Source organism: Aotus nancymaae, unplaced genomic scaffold (assembly GCF_030222135.1).
Source record: "Aotus nancymaae isolate 86718 unplaced genomic scaffold, 86718_ANA_hifiasm-v0.15.2.pri h1tg000022l_1, whole genome shotgun sequence".
NCBI classification, from domain to species: Eukaryota; Metazoa; Chordata; class Mammalia; order Primates; family Aotidae; genus Aotus; species Aotus nancymaae.
In genome coordinates, this window is record NW_026988435.1 from 22,981,340 (window position 1) to 23,003,374 (window position 22,035).

The 22,035-nt window shown below is 34.2% G+C and overlaps 1 protein-coding gene across 10 annotated transcripts in view; it reads left to right on the forward strand.

The window, feature by feature from the left end:
- The window catches only part of CHODL (chondrolectin), a 411,269-nt gene that overhangs the window by 328,485 nt on the left and 60,749 nt on the right, over positions 1-22,035 (forward strand). The gene's annotated exons all lie outside the window — the stretch shown is intronic.

The window sequence follows — 22,035 nt, forward strand, 5'->3', positions numbered from 1 at the left end:
TATACTATATTTTTGCAATAAAGTATGTATTATATACTATATTTTTGCAATAAAAAATTTTTTATTTTTGCAATAAAAAATGTACGCTCTTTACACAATCATAAGGAAGAGGAAATATATTTACTATTCATTAAGCGGGAGTGGGTCATCATACAGGTCTTCATCCCCATCCTCTTCATGCTGAGTAGGCTGAGAATGAAGAAGAGGAGAAGGGATTGGTCTTGATCTTTCAAGGGTGGCAGAGGTAGAATAAAATCAGTGTATAAATGACCTGTGCAGTTCAAATCTGTGTTGCTTAAGCATCAACCGTAGAGTTTAATAACGTATATTAGAAAGTATTGTGATTATCAGTTATTTTTGTTACTGTTGAGTTTCAGCTTTAACCTACATACCTTATTTGTTTACTATGAAATCATATCAGAGTATGGGGCCAATAGAGTAATGTCTCCTGGAAGCTTATCTTGTTTTTTGCCAGTTTTCCAAAACCTGGTCTTCTGTTGATTAGAAGTGGATATTGTTAAAAAGAAAGCTAACCACTCCCAAGCACATACATTTATCTTTATACTGCTTTTAAACCTTTGAAACCTCCACAAACTTGAGGCCTCAAGTTGAAAACCAATGTTTGTGGAGTTTTGAGGTGGTGCAGTACTTATGCGATTTGCTTTGGAAAAAATATTGGTCAGGTTTCTGCTTTGGCCTCTCTATTTGTTCTACTTGCCCTTTGACTCACTTCTGACTCATTTCTGTCGTTAGTCCTAACACTTGGGAGTCAGACTGTTCGTAGATTCCTGTCTTAATTACGTTGTTTTTCAGAGTACCACTTTAAATCATTTCTGTCTTTATACTTACCATTTTGAATTGATTCTATGTGGTTTCTGGTTTCAGATTTGCAAGGACCAACCTAAGCCAGATATGGCTCTTGCCTTTAGTATTTTTCATCAGCCTACTCTCGATTGGTAGAAACTTTTTCAAGTCCTCTTATTTCTACCACTCTAGAGTGGTGGCAGTTTTACCCTTTAGTCAAAGAACAGCTTTTGGGGATTAGTAAATCAAGAGGACTTCACTTTACCTTGATTCTCTGGTTCTTGTTGGTATGTAGGGACCGATTATGTCTGATAATAATTTTCTTTTTCCTCCATTGTCCTTTTCCTTCTACTTCACAGAGGACTCATGAGATTTCTAAATGTACGCTCTTTACACAAGCAACCTCGGAAATGCTTAGATATATATTTATGAATAAATTAAAATATCTCACATGTTTCCATTTTTTGTCAACATACCTGTATTGACACTGAAATATTTAATATCTTTAGACAACATATGACCTTCTTATTTATGTATTGTAATTGTGACATTGTTTAATAATTTTATTAACTGAAACAAATTTGAAGCATTTGGAGTGACTATAGAGGAGGTATTAAGGATATGGGCTCTAAGTTACACAGCCTGATACTATGGCTGTCCTACTTCCTTCTGCTTCATATTTCACATTTGTAGGAAGATAGTAATGTTACCTAGTTTATGGTATTGTTGTGGGGATTAAATGAGCTGACTCATATAAAGCACCAATGACCATTATTATTATTGGTAACATCTTTTTTTTGTTTGTTTTTGAGATGGGGTCTTGCTGTGTCACTGAGGCTGGAGTACAGTGGCATAATTACGGCTCACTGCAGAATTGACCTCCCAAAGCTCAAGTGACCCTCTCACCTCAGCCTCTCAAGTAGCTGGGACCACAGGCACGAGCCACCACATTCAACTAATTTTTAAATTTTTGTAGTGATGAGGTTCACTATGTTGACCAGAATGGTCTCAAACACCCGGGCTCAAGCAATCCTCCTGCTGGGCCTCTCAAAGTGCTGGGATTACAGGCATGAGCCACTGCCCCTGGTCAGTTATTGGTAACATCTTAAGACAAAGCTATACTTTAAGAAACTGCATCTTTCCTGTTACAGAAATTTTTAGAAACCCAGAGTTCATGATAGAAGTAACCTTGTCTCTTCTTATGATACATTGATACCTAATTATTAATTCGCCTACACAATATTATCTCAGAAGAACTCCTGGCACTGTGGCTGACGCATTGTGCTTTGCTTAAGATCCCAGTGTTCACCCAGTTGGTGCAAATAATGGAGCAAATTCTAAATGTGTGATCAAACAGGGTGTTTTAAAACTAGTTACACATATTGATCAGGCTACTGTAGGGGAGGTCAAATATTGTTTAAGAGTTTGACATGTGGAATCACCTAGAATTGGCTTCATATTTTCTGCTCTTTACCAGACTTATAAATTGGGGTAATTAATCAAAACTTTTAGAGCTTCAATTTCTCCATATGTAAACAGGTTAATAACACTTCTTTTCAGAGGATTGTTAGGAGTATTAAATTAATTTGAATATAAAATGTTAAGCCTAGAACCTAGTAAATGCTAAAAAATTATGATCAATAGCAATAAATTTTTATTAGCAGTGTTATTACTAGTCAATGTTACTAATATTATTTAGGCATTTAAATAGTACTTAGAGTATTTGTTATTATTTCTTTTATTTCTATTCCTGTCTATTCTAAGGTAGGATGAAGTGATATCACTAAGAAGGGAAGGTTTATATGTAATTTAGCCTGGCACAAATGAATTATGAACTGTTATGTATATGTTCATATATTATCACATTTTGAAAGAGTTGTGCTGGAATATAACTCACATATCATAAAATCACCCATTTGAAGTATATAACTTCATGATTTGGTCTGAGTACAGTTGCAGAGTTGTGCAGCCATCACCACAATGCAATTTTAGAACATTACAGTGCACATAAAAGAAGCCCTGCACCTATTAACAATCACTTCTTATTATCCCCCCTCCTAGGCAACCACTATTCTTCATTCTGTCTCTACACATTTACCTATTCTGGACATTTTATCTAAATGGAATCATATGGCAGGTGGCCTTTTGGGACTGACTTCTTTCACTTAGGCTAATTCATTCCAAGGCTTCTTCATGTTACAGCATGTATCAATACTGTATTTCAACGCTGCATTTATTTTTATTGCTGAATAATATTCCATCATGTGGATGTGTCACATTTTGTTTATCCATCATTCTTCAACTGATGGGTATATGAGTTATTTTCACTTTTTGAATGTTATTAATAATGCTACTATGAACATTTGTATGTACATTTTTTGTGTGGAAATATGTGTTCAATTCTTTTGAGCATATACCCTAGGAATAGAATTGCAGGGTCATGTGTTCATGCTATGCTTAACCTTTTGAGGAAGTGCTGATGGAAGGGTAAAATAGTACCCTCCCAACATAGAATATCAATTTGAATTGATATAAGCATTACTTTGAATGCTACTCTTGAAATTTAATATGAATAAAAACTGTAGGTTCAGATAATTTAAGGTGATCACCCATGGCTATATCAAAATAATAAAGTGAAGGCAGAAGTCAGGGTTCGAGCCTGGGTCTAGCTGGCTCCAAAGCCTGTTCTCTCTCCACTGGCATAAAAAGTCTTCAAAAACATTAGTTGGTAACTATGTGAGATGATAAATGTGTTGACTAGCTTGATTGTAGTAATCATTTCAAAATGCATTCATGTGTAAAATCATCACACTATACATCTTGAATGGTACAATTGTATTTGTCAATTCTATCTCAATAAAGCTGGAAAAAAAGGAACCTGTTGGTCCTTAATTTTCTATTTAAAACACACTTTGATTTTTATGATTTTATGTCCCATAGTTTAGTAAAGCCTAATAAAAAATACATTTATGAAAAGATACAAAAATTATATTTTTAATAAATCCTGTGTCTCGGTGGGAAAATAATTTATGCTCAATCAATTTTATGTAAACTGACTCCAAAGTAAAAGTTAGTACATTAGTCCTTCCTAGACTACTCTATTCTTTTTTTTTTAATACAAAAAAAAAAAATCTCTGTTTATCCTGTCATTCTGTGGAACTTAGTCACAATGAAGTATTCTGGATGCTGCTGCCTGCCACCCACTCTTTCTACATTCTTACTACAAGAGCTAGCACAAGCCAAAGTACATGGAGGCAGGCCAAGAGGGCAGCTTCCTGCCACTGTAATTGTGAGGTCATAAAGCCTATGTCATACAAGGCTTATCATGCAGAAAAGAAGGAAATTCTGTCTTACTGATTAAATACAAAAGCCACTTTGAAAAGAGGACAACCACTAAAAACCTCATTCCTTTTAAAATACATTTTAAAAATGTATTTGGAATAGGTACATTTTGGGATCCCTTTCTCCAATAACTCACTTCACTCTTCCCCACATCTGTCATCAGGTTTTTTCAGGGTAGCCCCTGAAAAACGTGTTTATATTATATACCTGTGTTTATAATATGCTATTGTCTTCTGATAGGAGATTGGACCAGGGCTTGGCTCAACCTACAGCAAATTGTCCTGTTTTTTAAGGGATTCTAGCTGCCATTTGGGATAAATTGTGCAATTAGGAATTGTGGTAAACCACCTTCTACCATGTCATCCAAGTGCTTCTGCACCTTGTACATGAAGATGTACAAAGTAGAAGATTTGAAGAGATTCCAGTCCTCCTTGAGAAGCCAAATCTCAAAGCTGCCTTTGATGTTTGTGAGATTTCCCCTAGGATACCTTAAGTTTCTGTTACTTACAAGCAAAAAACGTTGATTCAAGCTGCCTAGATTGAGAAAAAGAAGGAAGCAATGCTTTCTCCCTCTTTTTCATGAATTTGCAGATAGATGTGTGCACACAAAATGTCATAATTTTATACACACTAATGTAACAGAGAAATCTTAAAAGAGATTGAGTGTTTTTCATGGTTACCTTAACTAACTGGGGAAGTGGTCGCAGAGTAGGCCAGGAACCCTGTGTTCAACATTAGAAATCTAAAAAAAGAAGAAACTTTTATTTGAATGTCGTGGTGATCTGCATCGTTTGAATGTGAACTTTCTTTTGCAACAACAGCAAAATTCTAGGTTTTTGAAAGCTTGATTTTTTTTTTTTTTACCCTGAAAACACATTCCCCATGACTTTAAAAAAGAAAAAAAATCATTAAAAGTGTAATATTAAAGGTTTACTTTTTGAACGCTCTTATTTTTACTTTGGACTCAAAATGACATTTAATTATGTGAATTATTACTCAGAATTAGTTTGCTCTTTATAATAATAGACTCTTAACAGTTTCACAGTTTTCTAATTTTATATTGCTAAAGAGAGCATACAGAGCCTCCTAAGAAAATCAGTAATTTGTTGATTTCGGGAAGAAAAGGTATTTTGAGTAAAGTACGTAACTGGAAATGATTTTTCAGCAGAGATGACTAATTTCAGTGTTTGAAAGTTTCTTTTACATAAATACATATCTGTAATTTTGAAAATGCTTGAAAAATGTTTGCCCTTTGTTTTTGAAACACAGAATGTATGTAAATACTTTCAGTATAATACTCAGTGAAATTTAGACTGATGAAGAATTTGAGAAAAATCAAGTTAAAATGCTTATGTTATTAATAGCATATTTTTGAAGAATTAAATGATAACAGGAATACACATGTTTGGTTTCAGTTTTACCAAGTCTGAAATAGGCATTAGTTTAAAAGTATGTTTGATATAAAATTGCTCCATAATGCTCAAGTATATTCAACAATAAAATAATGTGGTATTCTAAGTTGAAAGAAGTCTGACTAAGCCATCAGAGCTGTACAATGCCCAGTATCGAATATCATGGAGATAGACACTCCTGTAAAGTATGCAAGTACCCAAATTTGAAGGAAATTTTGTTTTTTAGTGCATCATGTGTAGAGATAGACCAACCTTCTTCTGTGTCAACTGGAGACAGGGATTTTCACCAAGATTTCTAAAGCCCAGTAACTGGTGTACAGATTCCATAGGCACATCTTGAAAACCATTCCTATCTGGAGAACTGCAAACAAATGGGACCTAGTTTTTTGTTACTTATGGAAACTTTCAAACCTTTGTTATCACCCCAAGTTGCAAATACTACTCAGTCTCTTTTTTGCATTGAGTCACTTTTCCTTTCTTCAGGGAACTGCCAGCAGCAGCTTCTCTCTCTTTCTTTTCTTATACTTTAAGTTCTGGGATACATGTGCAGAACGTGAAGGTTTGTTACATAGATAAACACGTGCCATGGTATGGTGGTTTGCTGCACCCATCTACATTAGGTATTTCTCCTAATGCTATCCCTCCCCTAACCCCCACCCTCTGACAGACCCATGCATTCTTGTTCAACTCCCATTTATGAGTGAGAACATGCGGTGCTTTGTTTTCTGTTCCTGTGTTAGTTTGCTGAGAATGATGGTTTCCAGCTTCATCCATGTCCCTGCAAAGGACATGACCTCATCCTTTTTATGGCTGCATAGTATTCCATGGTATTTATGTGGCACATTTTCTTTATCCAGTCTATCATTGATAGGCATTTGGGTTGATTTCAAGTCTTTGCTCTTGTGAACAGTGCTGCAATAAACATATGTGTACATATGTATTTATAGTAGAATGATTTATAATCCTTTGGGATTTCTCTTTTGTCAGTAGACCTCCACCTTACAAATAATCCTGGTGGCAGCTTGTATGAGTCAGACTCCTTCAGTTGCACAGTACAAGATCAAAACTCAAACTCATTTAGGCACATAAAGGAAGTTTAGGCGTTTCATCTGTTTGGGCTCCTATAACAAAATATCACAGATTGGATAACTTGTAAACAGCAATTTATTTCTCACAGTTTTGAAGGCTCGAACTCCAACATCAAGGCACCAACAGATTTGGTGTCTGGTGAGGGCTTGCTTCCTGGTTTGTAGATGTCTGTCTTTTCACTAACCTTACATGGTAGAAAAAGACTACCTAGCTCTCTAGGGTCTCTATAAAATCACTAATCCCATTCATGTGGGTGTAACCCTAACGACTTAATCATCTCCCAAATGTCCCACCTTCTAATATCATCACCTTGGTGATTAGGTTTTAAAATATGAATTTTGAGGGTGAGGAGTACAAACACATTCAGACCATAACAATTGCCTTAAGAAAACAGGAGCTTCCTAGGTACCCCTGGCTTTAGGCATCTTTGTAACTAAAGGTTGACACAACATCCATTCCTCTCTGCTCTTTGACCTCATTTTCCCTATGTGGGCTTTTCTCTCAAGCAGAATGTCCCTACCTACTGCAGAGGTGGCTCTATCAGCACTTGGCTCACTTTACTCTTAGTTTTTGTGAAAGTCTCAGAGAATGGTCTGATTGGTCTAGAATATAAGCTCATTCCTGAAGTGACCACTGTGATCAGGGAGAAAAACATTTGGATTGGCCAGGCAGAAGACACGGCATAGAACAAATTCCATCAGAATGATCAGAATAAGGAAAGAAGTTGCTCCTTAGAGAAGAAAAGTTAAAAAAGAAAAAAAAAGTCATGTTCACTGCTGCAGGGCTTTCTTTATCAGGGCTCCAGAAATGTAAATAATCTACTCATGTCCCTTTGCTTAGACCAAAGCCTTAAATTTAGAACACAAGTGAAGGGGCAAAATACCACTCCTTCTTTATCTCTTTTAGTAGAAAAATCAAAATACGTATTTTTATTTCACTTGGTTACCTTGCTGTTTTAAAGTGAAGTGCATACTTTAGGAGTCTCAATAATACCAAACATTAAAAGCATTCTGTTTGTTATCATTTTGCTTATAGTCATATTAAATTTACACAATAATATTTCTAGGTTAGGTTAGAATCTTAATCTCCCCGGGACTTATGAAATCATCTTCTACCTGGTGGATTTTTTTTAGTAATTCATTTTTCAAATGTATTTGAATGCTTGCTGCTATTATAGATAAGTCCTCATAATGTTCAGCTTGATTTGTGAATAAAATAAAATTTATCTTGCACTTATTACATTCCAAAAACATGCAACACTCTAGGGCTATTGGTAGATGGTACAATACTTTTGGAGTTTTCAATCTGTTGAAAACGATAGATTTATGATCACATAACTAACAGAAAAATTACTGTACTGTAATACAGCAAAAGTTAGCAAGTACTGTAATCAAGGGAAAAATGCAAAATTTGGGCAGAGAAGAGTGGGGATTATCTGAGCGATCTCATTTTCAGTTAAAAAATATCCAAAATTGTAAAATGACATTTCTAGGCTTCATTGAAAACTTCATTTTGAGTTTGCCATGCCTTTGTATGTGCCCAGTATTCTAGCCAGATAAGATAGCTGGCATTGAACTATCACTCTAAGTTGCACTCCTCCTCGTTCATTCTTCTCTTCATTCTGTTTCTTCATCCTGGACTGTCCTTCCCACATCATGTCCGCTCTGATATCTTGCTTTAATATTCAGCTCAAGCACTTTCTTCTCCTTTAAGGTTTCCACTTTACATTTTGAGTTTGATTTCTCTCTTTGATGACACTGTAGCATTTTCTGCTATTTCCCATGGTATTTATCCTGTCATTTTTGTGTTATAATTGCTGTGATAATGTAGTTTACTGTTTCCCTGCTTCTTTCATCCACTTCGACCTCCTACATGATTCTTTCGTTTATAATAGCTCTCAAACTTGCCTCTTTTCATTGAGAAAATGAAGCTGATGGAGTTTCTTACATTCTCACCAGAAAATAGCCATCTATACTTCACCTTTCTTACTGTTACCTAAGATGATACTATCTCTGTTCTATTGCAAATCTCATTCTTCTATGATTTAAGCGCTCTGACGATAAAAATCATATCTGCTGCCCTTTTACCATTGGCTCCTTCCTCTGTATTTTTTATTTCCATTAGCATATAAACATTTTTGTTATTCTTACCTTGAATAAAACATGACTCCTTGACTTGAAGTCTCATTTCAGCTATCATCTTCTTTCTTTGTTTACCTTCAGGCAAAACTTCGTAAAAGAGTTCACCATAATCTTTTTCTGTACTTCCTTATTACCAAACTCAGATTAGTGAGTTTGGAATGACATCACACTACACCGAGATTATGCTTGTCTGGGTTGCCTATAGTTCTAAATCCAACATACTTTTCTCTTTCCTTTTCTTGATATTTTAGCAGCATTTATTAAAATTGATATTTTTTTTCCTCTTTGGAAGCATACTTTTCTCTTGGATTTCATCACAACACCCTGAACTGTCTTTCTGATTGGCCACCCCATCTAAGTCTACTTTGATTGTTCCTTGCCCTCATTTCATCCCCCAAAATATTGTAACCCCTTGAACTTAATTCTTCACTATGCATGAGCAAGCTTTTTTTCTTTTATAAGCATCGTGAACAAGGAAGAAAATCACTTTATTTCAGTTGAAAAAGAAATGTGTATATGCATCTCAAGCTGGGTTTCAAATGAGGGTTTTTGCGGCAAAACAAACATACGTTTCACATGAAAGACAAAAATTTCTATTTTTATTTTTAGTTTAAAACACAATATTTTTATGGCTATATAGCTTAATTCAAAAAGTCACAAAATCAACACATTTACATAGGTTTACTAGTACTATATTGAACTTGGACGTATCACTTGAAAATGTGTTTTCAAAGTCTTGTACAAAAAGAGGCATTAGGCTATATTTTTGTTTATATTGCTTTGGCTAAAGGTTTTAGTAGCTTTATTATTCAACATGGTCAATAAAATTTTATGTATGTAAATAAAATTATTTAAAACCCATTTTCTATCTTTATTAAAATTAAATCTACTCACTTCATCTTTAGAACAAATTAATCCCATTTTGGCTTAAGCCAGTTATGTTGTTGTTCTCATGAACCTTTAAAATTTATGAAAAGAAAAGAAAGAGATTAATTTCAACAATCATAAAATAAGCTCTACTACTTTTAAAAAAATAGTAAACATTAACCTTAAAGCTACTTAAGTTAGAAAAAAATTACTTTTATATCACATACCATTGCTCATTAGTATCTTGTAGAGTAGCAAATTGTGGTAAGACATTTAGGTCTACTTAGATACACTAAAAATATAGTCAAATGTGAACTAAATAAAGGAAAATATGAAGTTTTCTTAGGCTAAATACTGACTAGCATTAGAATTAATATTATCTGTGAGAAAGGATAACCACAGAAAAAGAGAAACACAAGTTGGCTAAAGTCAATACATGAAATTATTATTGAATTATTATACTGATTATGTAAGTATACAAGATATTGAAATGACTATATTTATGACATATTTATAGTCATTTATGAAATGACTATGTTTATATAGGCTCCGTCTCAAAAATAATTCACAATGAGATATTACCTCATATCTACGAGACGGCTGATATCAGTTTTAAGTATAAGAATCTTGCCACTTGAAGTCAAAACATTTTCCCCAGGACCTTGCAGAGATCTAAAATATTTTTTTAAGGCTTCCTCCAGTGTACAAATTTGAGAAAGGCTAATCTAGGAATATCAGTATTATCCTATTTAAAGCGTTTCATAGAAATCACTACATAGCAACCTTAACAAGTCCTTTGGCCGGGCACAGTGGCTCACACCTGTAATCCTAGCACATTGGGAGGCTGAGGCAGGTAGATCTCAAGGTCAAGAGTTCAAGACCAGCCTGGCAAACATGGTGAAACACTGTCTCTACTAAAAAAAGTATAAAAATTAGCCACGTGTGGTGGTGCACGCCTGTAATCCCAGCTACTTGGGAGGCTGAAGCAGGAGAATTGTTTGAACCCAGGAGGCAGAGGTTGCAGTGAGCCAAGATTGTGCCACTGCACTGCAGCCTGGGCAACAGAGCACGACTCTGCCTCAGAAAGCAAAACAAAAATAAAAATAAAATGAATAAAAATAAAAATCAAATAAAAAAAAGTGATTTATTTATCTTCCAGCTAGTAAATTCATCATTCAAGATTTACAGTGGTTCTAAACTTCCTCAGTTTTCCAAGAAGGGAATTTAGTATTCAGACCTACTGATAATGATTTTCTTCCTCACTCTAGAAACCTGCTTTTTAGATAGCCCCCTTTGGTAAATGACACCATTATCCATCGCCATTCAATATTCAGTTTGAAATGTCTCTTTTCCTCACTCTCCCCTGCCATTTAGTAGAGCAAGACCAATCCAATCTACCTTTGGAGCATATCCTGAATCCTCACACACCTCTTTCTATTGCCACTGCTACCCTCTTGTGCAAAACACAACTTTTTTTGCCATGATTATCCAAATAGCTACCTAATTAGCCTCCCTTCATTCACTGTTTCCTTCTGCCTGTCCACTCTTCTCTGTATAGAAATTGTGAAAAATTGACAAAATCTCAAATCATCGTATCCTTTCAGTTTCCCCACCCTTCTCCCAAAATTAAGATTTTCCAATGGTTTCCAATCATGTTTAAAATAAAATAGATGTCCTATCCCTCAGGCCTGTATGATTAGCCCCTGCCCACATCTGTGGCTTCATCCTGTTAATTCCCCTGACTTGCTGTCTCCATACTTCAGCCACCTTGTCCTTTCTGTTCTCTGAAGGAGCCAAGCTGATCCCCAGCTTTATCCCTTGCACTAGCTGGTTCATTTTCCTGGAGATGTCTCGCTCCAGATTTTCTCTCAGCTGCCTCCTTCTTGTGTTTCATGTCATCTCTTAAAGTCATTTATCAGAGAGGCCTTCCCTGAGCCTCAATTTACAGTAATCACTGAGTTATCCTTTACAGAAAAAAACAAAAACTAATGTGTATTTGACAAATAAAAATTATATGTATGTATTTACAGTATACAAGCTGACATTTTGATATACGTATACACTGAAATAGTTAAGTCAAACTATTTGACATATCTATCACCTTACATGCTTATCATTTTTCTGTTATGGGAACATTTAAGGCCTATTCCTTAGGAATTTTCAAGTATCCAATACATTATTTTTTCTTTCTTTTTTTAAAATGACAAAAAATTGCATTTTTTGTGTATACAATATGTTGTTTTGAAATATGTATATATCGTGAGATGACTAAATTGAGCTTAAATTAACATATGCATTACTTCACATGCTTACCATTTTTTGTGGTGAGAAAACCTAAAATCTACTTGTTTAGTGATTTTCAAGAATACAATACATTGTTATTAATACAATACATTAACTAGAGTTACCATGCTGTACAGTAGATACCCTGAACTTATTTCCCCTTTCTAACTGAAATTTTGCACCCTTTGACCAACATCTCCTCATTTCCTCACCTTCATCTCCAGTCATCAGCAACCACCATTCTACTCTCTGATTCTATGAGTTCAACTTTTCTTGATTCCACATGTAATTGGGATCATGTGGTATTTGTCTTTCTGTGGCTGTCTTATTCCACTTAGCATAATGTCCTCCATGTTTACGTATGTCTCATATAACAGAATTTCTGTATTGTATCTATTTCAATTATCGGAGGGGAACTTGGCATTTTTGCAGGTTTCTGATTTATGTGCAATTTATTTGCTTGCTTTTGGTTTCTTCCCAATAGAAAGCAGACTTAATGGAAGAGGGGATGTTATCTATTATCTATTGTCTGTATTGTTCACCACTGTATCCCCAGCAAATAATACTGCCTGGCACAGCAAAGTATTTAAAGAATAAATAAATCCTTTTGTTTTATGGCCACACTAATGAAAATACAGATTGTTAGTGACTGGCGTGTTATCTTCCTTCCAGCTAGGTTCTGAGGAAAAGGTCAGAAGCATGTGACAACCCTCTGACCATGGTAACACCATATGACATATGCAAGTTACATGGATATCCTCATCACCTTAGTTTCCTCATGTGTAATATGAGAGTGTTGGATCAGAATTATGTCCAAGGTTCTTTCCAGCTCTACATATAGACATTTCATAAATAGCTATGAACTGTAACTTAAGAATCCAGTATCTGTAATTACTAAGTATTGGTATCAATCTCTACTTTGAACTATAACAGCAAGAATATCATGCATATTAACACAGGGATCCTCGATGTGCCTGAAATATTCTAATCAGCTCAAATTATATTCTCTTATAACATGGCTTATTATACACTAGATCTCAAACAACTCTTGCTATTGCCATAAAATTTTCAATATGAAACTTTGATTAAGGTAAAGTGAAGAGATAAAAATGTTTCTAAATCTTAGGAAATTTTTTCCTCTGTTATTGATGTGGGAAACTTTTCAAAATGTATTTCTGTCTTTCACTGAAAATATTTATTTCCATTTCCCTACAGCATTGTTGTAGGAAATTAACAGTAAGTGGTGACTGGCAATTAAACTGACAGAAACATCATTTTGGGGGGAGATGGAAGAAAAGCATTTGCAAAATCAATATTTGGGAAAGTAGAGTTGTTTAGAGAAATATAAATATCTTCACTCAGTTTTTGTCCACTTACTGAAAACGCCATATGAAACTAAAATTGAAAAAGCAATGTTCTTCTGAACTTCATTCCATTACATATTGCATCATATAAAAATAGGATTTTATGGTTATTATTAAAATATTTTCTTCCCATTCATATGGAGAATTTAAAAAAGTCAAAAGTTATAAAAGCAGGGACTATAATGGTGGTTGCTGGGGGTGGGAGCAGTTGAGTGATGTTAGTGAAAGGTTACAAAGTTTCAATTATGCCAGATGAATTGTTCTGGAGATCTGATATACAGCATAGTGACTACAGTTAATAGTAATGTACCCTTGACATTTGCTAAGAAAATAGATCCTATATGTTCTCAGGACACACACATACATATGTGCTTGCGTGCGAGCACACACACAAATAGTAACAATGTGAGGTAATTAATATGTTAAGTAGCTTAATCATAGTAATAATTTCACAATGTGTATGTATATCAAAATATTACATTTGGCCCCTGAATTATGTACAGTTTTATTTGTCAATTGCACTTCAATAAAGCTGAAAATATAAACTTGTGTGCTATAAATATAACTAACATACTTAAGTAAATATAAATTTAAGTGTATACTTTAATAAAATTTGAGAATGATTTGTTAAATAGCTATTATATGAAGGATAATGCATAAAACCTTTATTCTCAATTTAACATAGTGCAAATTAGCTAAAAGAATTTATCATGACTGGGGGTGGTGGTTTGCACCTGTAATCCCAGCATTTTGTGAGGCCCAGGCAGGCAAATCACTTGAGGTCAGGAGTTCGAGACCAGCCTGGCCAACTTGGTGAAACCCTATTCTTACAAAAAAATACAAAAAATTAGCCGGGTGTAGTGGTGGTGCATGCCTGTAATGCCAACTAATCTGGAGGCTGCGTTGGGAAAATTGCTTGAACCTAGAGGTGGAGGTTACAGTGAGCCAGAATTGCACCACTGCACTCCAGTCTGGGCATCTCAAAAAACAAAACAAACAAAACAAAAATTTATTGTAACCTTTCAAGAAACTGCCAAGAGATGAGACGAATGAGGTTTGAAGAGTAAACCAGTGGGAGAAAATAGCCAGCTTGATAGCACACTGGATGCCATTTTGAATGCCAAAATTGGGGTCCCAACAAAGCCCAGGAAATGCTGTAGAGGCAAAAAGCACCTGGGCAGAGAATTGTCAAATGGGAGGAAGAAAAAGAAACTGTAAAAGCCAAAAGGGAAGCTTTATCAACTTTACAGTTACTCACATGAGCATATAATTTGCAAATGCAACCAAATAAATATTTCATGATGGTTTAAACTTACCTAAGCATTTCAAGTCATCATTAAAGAGAGAGACATACAGTTAAGTTGGCCATCACAAGGCATTTAGTTAATGAAAAGCCATTGTTATTAGTAGACTTTATTATTTATTTGAAAACAGCAAGCTGAAAGTTATCTACAGGTCAGCAAATAGCGTAGACAATTGAAAGCACGTAGACTCCTTTAGCATCTACAGTTTTACCTAATTAGATTTTTCAATTAGATGCTATACAGTGCATTATACAAAGAACTTCCATATTCCCTAGGTAGATATCATAGTTTATGGATGCCTTACATTCTATTAATCTTGGTATAATGGGAAAGCAACAGCAAGATTATATCCTTCATTCCTAAAGATCATGTAAATATTTGCAACCATATTAAAACAGACTGTATTTCTATCAACTATTTGTACTATTTTCTCATTTGTGTCTCAAATGGTAACATAGAATTTGTAAAGTTTTATTATAAAACAATGATTTTTAACTAAAAATAGAAAGCAGCATTATAGTTATTTATTTTGTATTTACTTTATTATTATTTATTAATTTATTTTGAGACAAAGTCTCACTCTGTTGCCCAGGCTGGAGTGCAGTGGCACGATCTTGGCTCACTGCAACCTCTGTCTCCCTGGGGTTCGAGTGATTCGCCTACCTCAGCCTCCTGAGTAACTGGGATTACAGGTGCCTGCCACCTCACCTGGCTAATTTTTGTATTTTTAGTAGAGACGGAGTTTCACCATCTTGGCCAGGCTAGTGTTAAACTCCTGACTTAGTGATTCACCTGCCTTGGCCTCCCAAAGTGCTGGGATTACAGGCATGAGCCACATCACCTGGCCTATAGTTATTTAAAATAAATAATAATATAACATCCTATAATACCATAACAAATTTAACCCATATGATTTTGACATTGTTATTTGGGATAATTCATCTCCATACAAAACAAAATATAATCTCTAAGCTCCCAAAGAGCAGAATTTCTCAATGTTTTGCAAATTTAGATATTTGGTGGTGTTTTGTGGTAGAATAGTAGAAGGGTAAAAGACATTCCTGAGATAAAATTAATTTTTCTCTGTGACTCCAGGATGTGTCCATTATAATAATATGTCACGTTTTTATTACATAAACATGGAAACCTTTGAATAAAGGAAGTAATTACATCATCATAAAGATTCTGTGGCTCTGGACAACCATGTTGCATGACCACCCAAAGTGAGAGAGTGGAAATAAAAAATTCAGCATATTTTGATACTGTCATTTAACATAACAGAATTTTGATACTGTCATTTAACATAAAAAATTGTTGTTAAATATACAATATTATAAAATTAATAGGAAACAGCATTTTGGTTTAAAAGTAAACTTTTCAGTCCTTGTCTAATATCATTTTAAATATATTGAAAGAGATTCTACAGGCCAAGGAATTAAAATAAGTTGATTAAGTAATTTCCTGCTGGATAGAAAACTTAAAATGCTAATAAGTTTACATGCAGAAATTTAGTTCTCAAATAACAGATTTGAGTTATTTGTCAGCTTTTAGATATCATTGCAACAGAATTCCAGAAATATGTAAAAGAGGAAAATAAAATGACTGCTCATAAACCAGGCAGCATGGTCTCAAGAGGATAATCCACGATAACTTTCAAGGGTGGCATTGTTTCAGTCAAACTTGATTTAGGATGAAAGAAACACAACTTCTTTGTTTTTAATAGACTGATTTCTTTAGAACAGTTTTATATTTATGCAAAATTGAGCAGATAGCACAGAAAGTTTTCTTCCCATATACTTCCTCTGCCCAGTTTCCTCTATTATTAACATCTTGATTAGTGTGGTAATTTTTTACAATTGATATATCAATACTGATACATTACTATGAACCAAAATTCATAGTCATTATTAGGATTCACTCTGTATTGTGTAGTTTGTAGTTTTTGATGAATGTATACTGTCATATATCCATTATTATCTTAAAAATCTTTGTTCCACCTGTTTATCCATCCCCTCCTATCCTAAATCTCTGCCAATCACTTAACTTTTGACTATAGTTTTGTCTTTTTCATTACGTCATGCAGTTGGAATCCTACAGTTTGTAGTCTTCTCAGGCTGGCTTCTTTGTCCATTTAAGTTTCTTCTACATCTTTTTATGGCTTAATAGCTTGTTTCTTTTTATTGCTGAATATTATTCCATCATTTGCATATACTGCATTTGTTTGTCCATTCACTGATTGAAGGAGATCTTGGTGTTTCAAGGTTGGGCCACTCAGGAATAAAGGTGCTGTAATCAATCATTCGTGCACAGATTTCTGTGCAGATATAAGCCTTCAACTCATTTAGGTAAGCATGTAGGAATGAGATCTCTTGATCTTCTGGAAAGACTATGGTTAGTTTTCTAAGAAACTTCCAAGTCTTGAAAAGTGGCTGTACCATTTTTCATGCCCATCAGCAAATGAATGATAGTTCTGTTTGTTCTGCATTCTTACAGCATTTGATATTGTCTATTTGTTTGTTTGTTTTTTGATTTCAACCATTAGAGACTTGGGCTTAGTGTTGATTTGGGTATTTTTAAAAAATCTATTTTAATTTGCATAGTTATAATATGAAGGCAGTAAAATCTATTGATTCAAATACAAAAAGTAAAAATTGTAGACATAGTTATATCTAAAGAATTACACTGACAAAATGTATAAAATTTGCAATATAAGTAATTTCAGTAATCTATTAAATTGGACTTTCAAGTACGTTGTTTACCTCAATAACCTTAAAACTGAATATTTCCACCTGTTCTTTTTGTTTCTTTCATGAGGAAAGTACTTTTATCTTTGGAACTCAGATACTTTTTTTCTCATTTTATCCTATTAGAAATATGATTTATTTCAGAGAAAGTAATGTGAACATAAGAAGTAATTATAAACAAAGATGACTGGTTTTCCCTTAATATCTCCCATCTTATTTCTCATACATTGCAGACATTTGGTACATTTCACAAAGTCCTAACAATTCTTAGAATAGAAAAAAGATTGAAGCAGCTCAATTTTTTATTCTAATTACTTAATTGGAGCCTGTAGTGGGTGGAATTGTGTATTCAAGTTCTAACCCCTGGAAACTATGAATGTGATCTTAGTTGGAAATAGTGACTTTGAAATGTAATTAGTTAAGCATCTTGAGATGGTCTTAAATCTGATGACTTGTATTCTCATAAGAGAAGGACAGAACAAAGACAGAGACAGAGAGAAGGTCATGTGAAGACAGAGGGAGAGACTGGAGTGATGCATCTACAAGTTAGGGAACTGGAAGGATTGTTACTAGGAAGAGGCAAGGAAGAATTATTCCCCAGAACCCTGCCATCACCTTGATTGCACACTTCTGCCTTCAGAATTGTGAATAAATAAATTTCTATTGTCTTAAGCCACCCAGTTTGTGGCTATGTGTTATATGGTCCCACTAAACAAAAACAGGGAATATTATATCTGAATAATATATGGTGAATGTCTTATTCTCAGGAACACAAAGATATGAATCAGGCTATTAGTTTAATGAAGCTGAGTTTATTCCTTAACTATAAATGTTACTTTTTTTGTTATTGCAATTATTTTTTATTTTGCTACTGTAAGCATGCTATTGCCTAAAAATTTAAAGGCTTAGATTTCATAAATGGAGAATTGTTAAAATGTTCATATAAATTTTTATTTTAATAAACTCTTATATGGCACAAAGTCATTTACTTGCTTCAGAATAGGTAATGAAAATGTAAACTCAGTTCCCACAGGGTACTTTGCTTATTAATTTGGTGCTAATTTAATAACAAAAAAAGCCTCTAATTTGAAGGCCTGAAGATAAGTGAATTTCCTTGGCTAGGGAAAAGTAAAACCACACATTTCATAGAGACTTATTTGGAAGGTTTTTTCTTTCCTTGATATATTAAACTAGGACAGGAAACATTTCTAATTCAACAGTGAACAACTGACATAATGAAATGTTTGACTAAATCCATAATCTTAAAGCAGACTTCTTTAAATGCAGAAAATCTTCTGGATTTTAGGGGTTGTGTCCTGAAAGAATTTGAGTTTGCGTTGTGACTTATGGACCAGAAAAAGACAGAAGCCCGTTTTAACAAAGTTTATATTTTTAAAAACATTTTTTATTGAAGTCCACAAGGCTACCATGAAAGCTTCTTTCAATTGGTTAAAAAAAAATTTTTTTTAATTGCATTCCAATGATTTCTGAGAAAATGAAATGGTTAGATTCTGAAATTAATCATTTAATACCTTTTTAAGTTAGAATATTTTATTGATAATGTGGATGAAAAAAGGAGAGTATATTATGGACTAAATGCATGTGTTCCCTCAAAATTGACTTCTAATGTGCTATATTTTGAGGAAGGAAATCATGAACATTAAATAAGTTCACAGAGTAGAACTCTAACTCAATAGAATTCATCTCCTTATGAAAAGAGACACCAGGAAGCCCTCACCCCTTCTCCACCCTTGGCACATACATCAAGGAAAGGTCATGTCTTTCTTCACACATGTCTTCCAACATAGAAAGAAGGTGGCTGTTTACAAGCAAGGAAGAGAGCCCTCACCAAAAATCAAATTTGTCTGCCCTTTTGTCATGGGCTTCTAGCCTCTAGAACTGTGAGAAAATAAATTTCTGTTGTTTAAGCCATCCAGTCTGTGGTGTCTTGTTACAGCAGCCCAAACAGAGTAATACAGCATGTAACCACAAAATTAGTCCTTAATCGAATGCTTCATGTTTCTTAGAAATTTTATATAAATCTCACTTTTAACCAAATGAACTGAAGATAATGGAAAAACCATTTGGTTTTTAATACAGTGACATCAAGTTTTCATCTTGGTGCATCTTTGACCTTAAAAGTATAATATTCTGCACAATTTGACATGGACGTAAATATGCTGCCTATGTCTACATCTCCCAGGCCAGCTTAGCATTCAGTGTCAGTTGTTGAATAATTTAAAAGGAAGATCCATCTTGAAATCTATGTTAGAGAATGCTGTCTGACATAAATAAAAGATAATAGTTTAGATGGTAAAGAATGATCCAATTATTAAATGAAGAAACTCTGTTTAAAATTCAGTATTTTTTTGTATTTGTGAATCAAATTAATTTTAAAGCTGTCAAAATTATTCATTTACATTGTTTAGTGTTTCTGGGTTTACAAGAACTTTGTTTTGCTTAAATCTGAGAGGATCCTGGCTCAGATAAAGTTTTCATAATAAGAAAAATAGCTAAGAGACAAGCAAAGTTCTGCAGGAACCATTTGAGTATTTACTAGCTTTTGACATATGAGGAAGATATCAGCTTGGAGGGCTAATGTATATCTTTTTAAAACAAGTCTTAAAAGAATTTCTGCACTATTCATAAGTGATTAATAAAAAGCTTACCTGTAAATATGTGTGCATAAATAGGCATGCAGTTTGTTCTAAAATTTTAAACACTTTCTTCTAAGTTGCATTTAAATCTTCATCGAAACATTATTGATAATTTTAAGTTTTGTTTCTAGCTACACATTCCATTTTCTTGTTATAATTGAAAGTATAAAGAAACTTTCACTTATATTAATTTGGGTCTATAACTCTGTCATTCCAAAGTTTTTCACCACGAGTTTTTTTTTTTTTTACTACTTTCTCTCATTTACCTCATACTTGGTAAGGTTTTGTTCACCAAATATGTAGCATTTAGAAAATAAAGCTTTACTAATTTGACATTAATAAAAAAAATTACTTTTTTTCTGATCAATATAAGATATTCAGTCTGGCCACTGGGCTGATAGAATTTCAGTTAAAAGAAAAGCTGTCTGGTATTTTAGATAACCTGTGTAGTTTGATCCAAAGCAAAGTAAGCAAATACATGACTGTGATTGATCATTATGAAATATTAATCTGTGGACTCCATTCTTATCTTAATTGATTCCCTCAAGGAAAAACGGCGCCTTGAAAACACCTGATACAAATCTTCAAATTCTAGATCTGTTCTTTATATGCTAAAATAACCTGCCATAGTGTCCTTTATTACCTCACATCTCATTTTTACTCAAAAGCTGTTATAACATTTAATATCTTGGAAATGGAGTAAAATATATTTCTATTAAAAGTAACAAATTAATTAAAGTCTACTGTTATACGTTTTTAATACTACTTAAAATGATAGCTAAGATAACATTTTGAAATGAACTCATAGCAATACTTTGAGCGGGGCATAATTACATAACAAGTCTGTTACTAAAAAATCTTAAATACATCAGCTTATTGAAAATCCCTTTTAAAAAACCTTCATCTTCTTTTTTGTGTTTTATTGACAAATTAATTTTTAAAACTTTAGGATAATATCTTGAGGCATCTCTGCAGCTTATCAATTAAGATACTGTATATTTTAAGAAACTGGTATAACTATTGAAATGGAAGAAAAACTCATGGACCCTGGCACCTTACTGGCAACTATTCAAGATGCCATGATGGATGCTTATCTCTAGGTCATACCATAGACCTATAAGATTGCTTTCAAATGAGTACTGCAGTTATCCGGGGAACAGGTAAACAAATGTCGGTAATGATACTAATACTTCCACAAATGTATTGCAACTACATTAAATGTACCAATTTTACCAGTTCTTTCTTCTGTTTGATCAATTCTATTTGACTCTGAAGCATTCTTCAGTATGTCAATTGCATTTTTCAACTCCAGAATTTAGGCTTGAATCTTTTAAATTATTTTCATCTCTTTGTTAAAGTGATCTGTTAGGATTCTGAATTCCTTCTCTGTGTTATCTCGAATTTCTTTGAGTTTCCTCAAAAAGAGCTACTTTAAATTCTGTGTCTGAAAGGTCACATATATCTGTCTTTCCAGGATTGGTCCTTCATGTCTTACTTGGTTTATGTGATGAGGTCATGTTTTCATGGATGATCTTGATGCTTGTCGGTGTCTATCTGGGCATTGACTAGCTAAGCACTTACTGCAGTCTTCACAGTCTGGGCTTGTGTGTACCCATTTATCTTATGAAGGCTTTCCAGGTATCCAAAGAGACTTGGGTATTGTAATCTATGTTTTTGGTCACTACAGCCATATCTGCATTAAGGGGCACCCCAAGCCCAGTAATGCTATGGCTCTTGCAGACTCAGAAATACAAATTTGGTTGTCTTTGATAAGATACAGAAGAATTCTCTGAGACTCTTGTTCTCTTCTCTTACTTTCTCATAAACAGAGTCATTCTCTCTCTCTCTTCCCTATCTCTTTTCCTCTCTCTCCCTCTCTCTTTCTGCTGAGCTGCCTGGAGCTGGGAAGTGGTTACACTAGCAACCTTGTGGCCTCCACCACTGGGACTGTGCTGGATCATACCTGAAGCCAGTACAGTACTGGCTCTCACCCGAGGCCCATGGTAACCACTGCCTGCCTACTGCCTA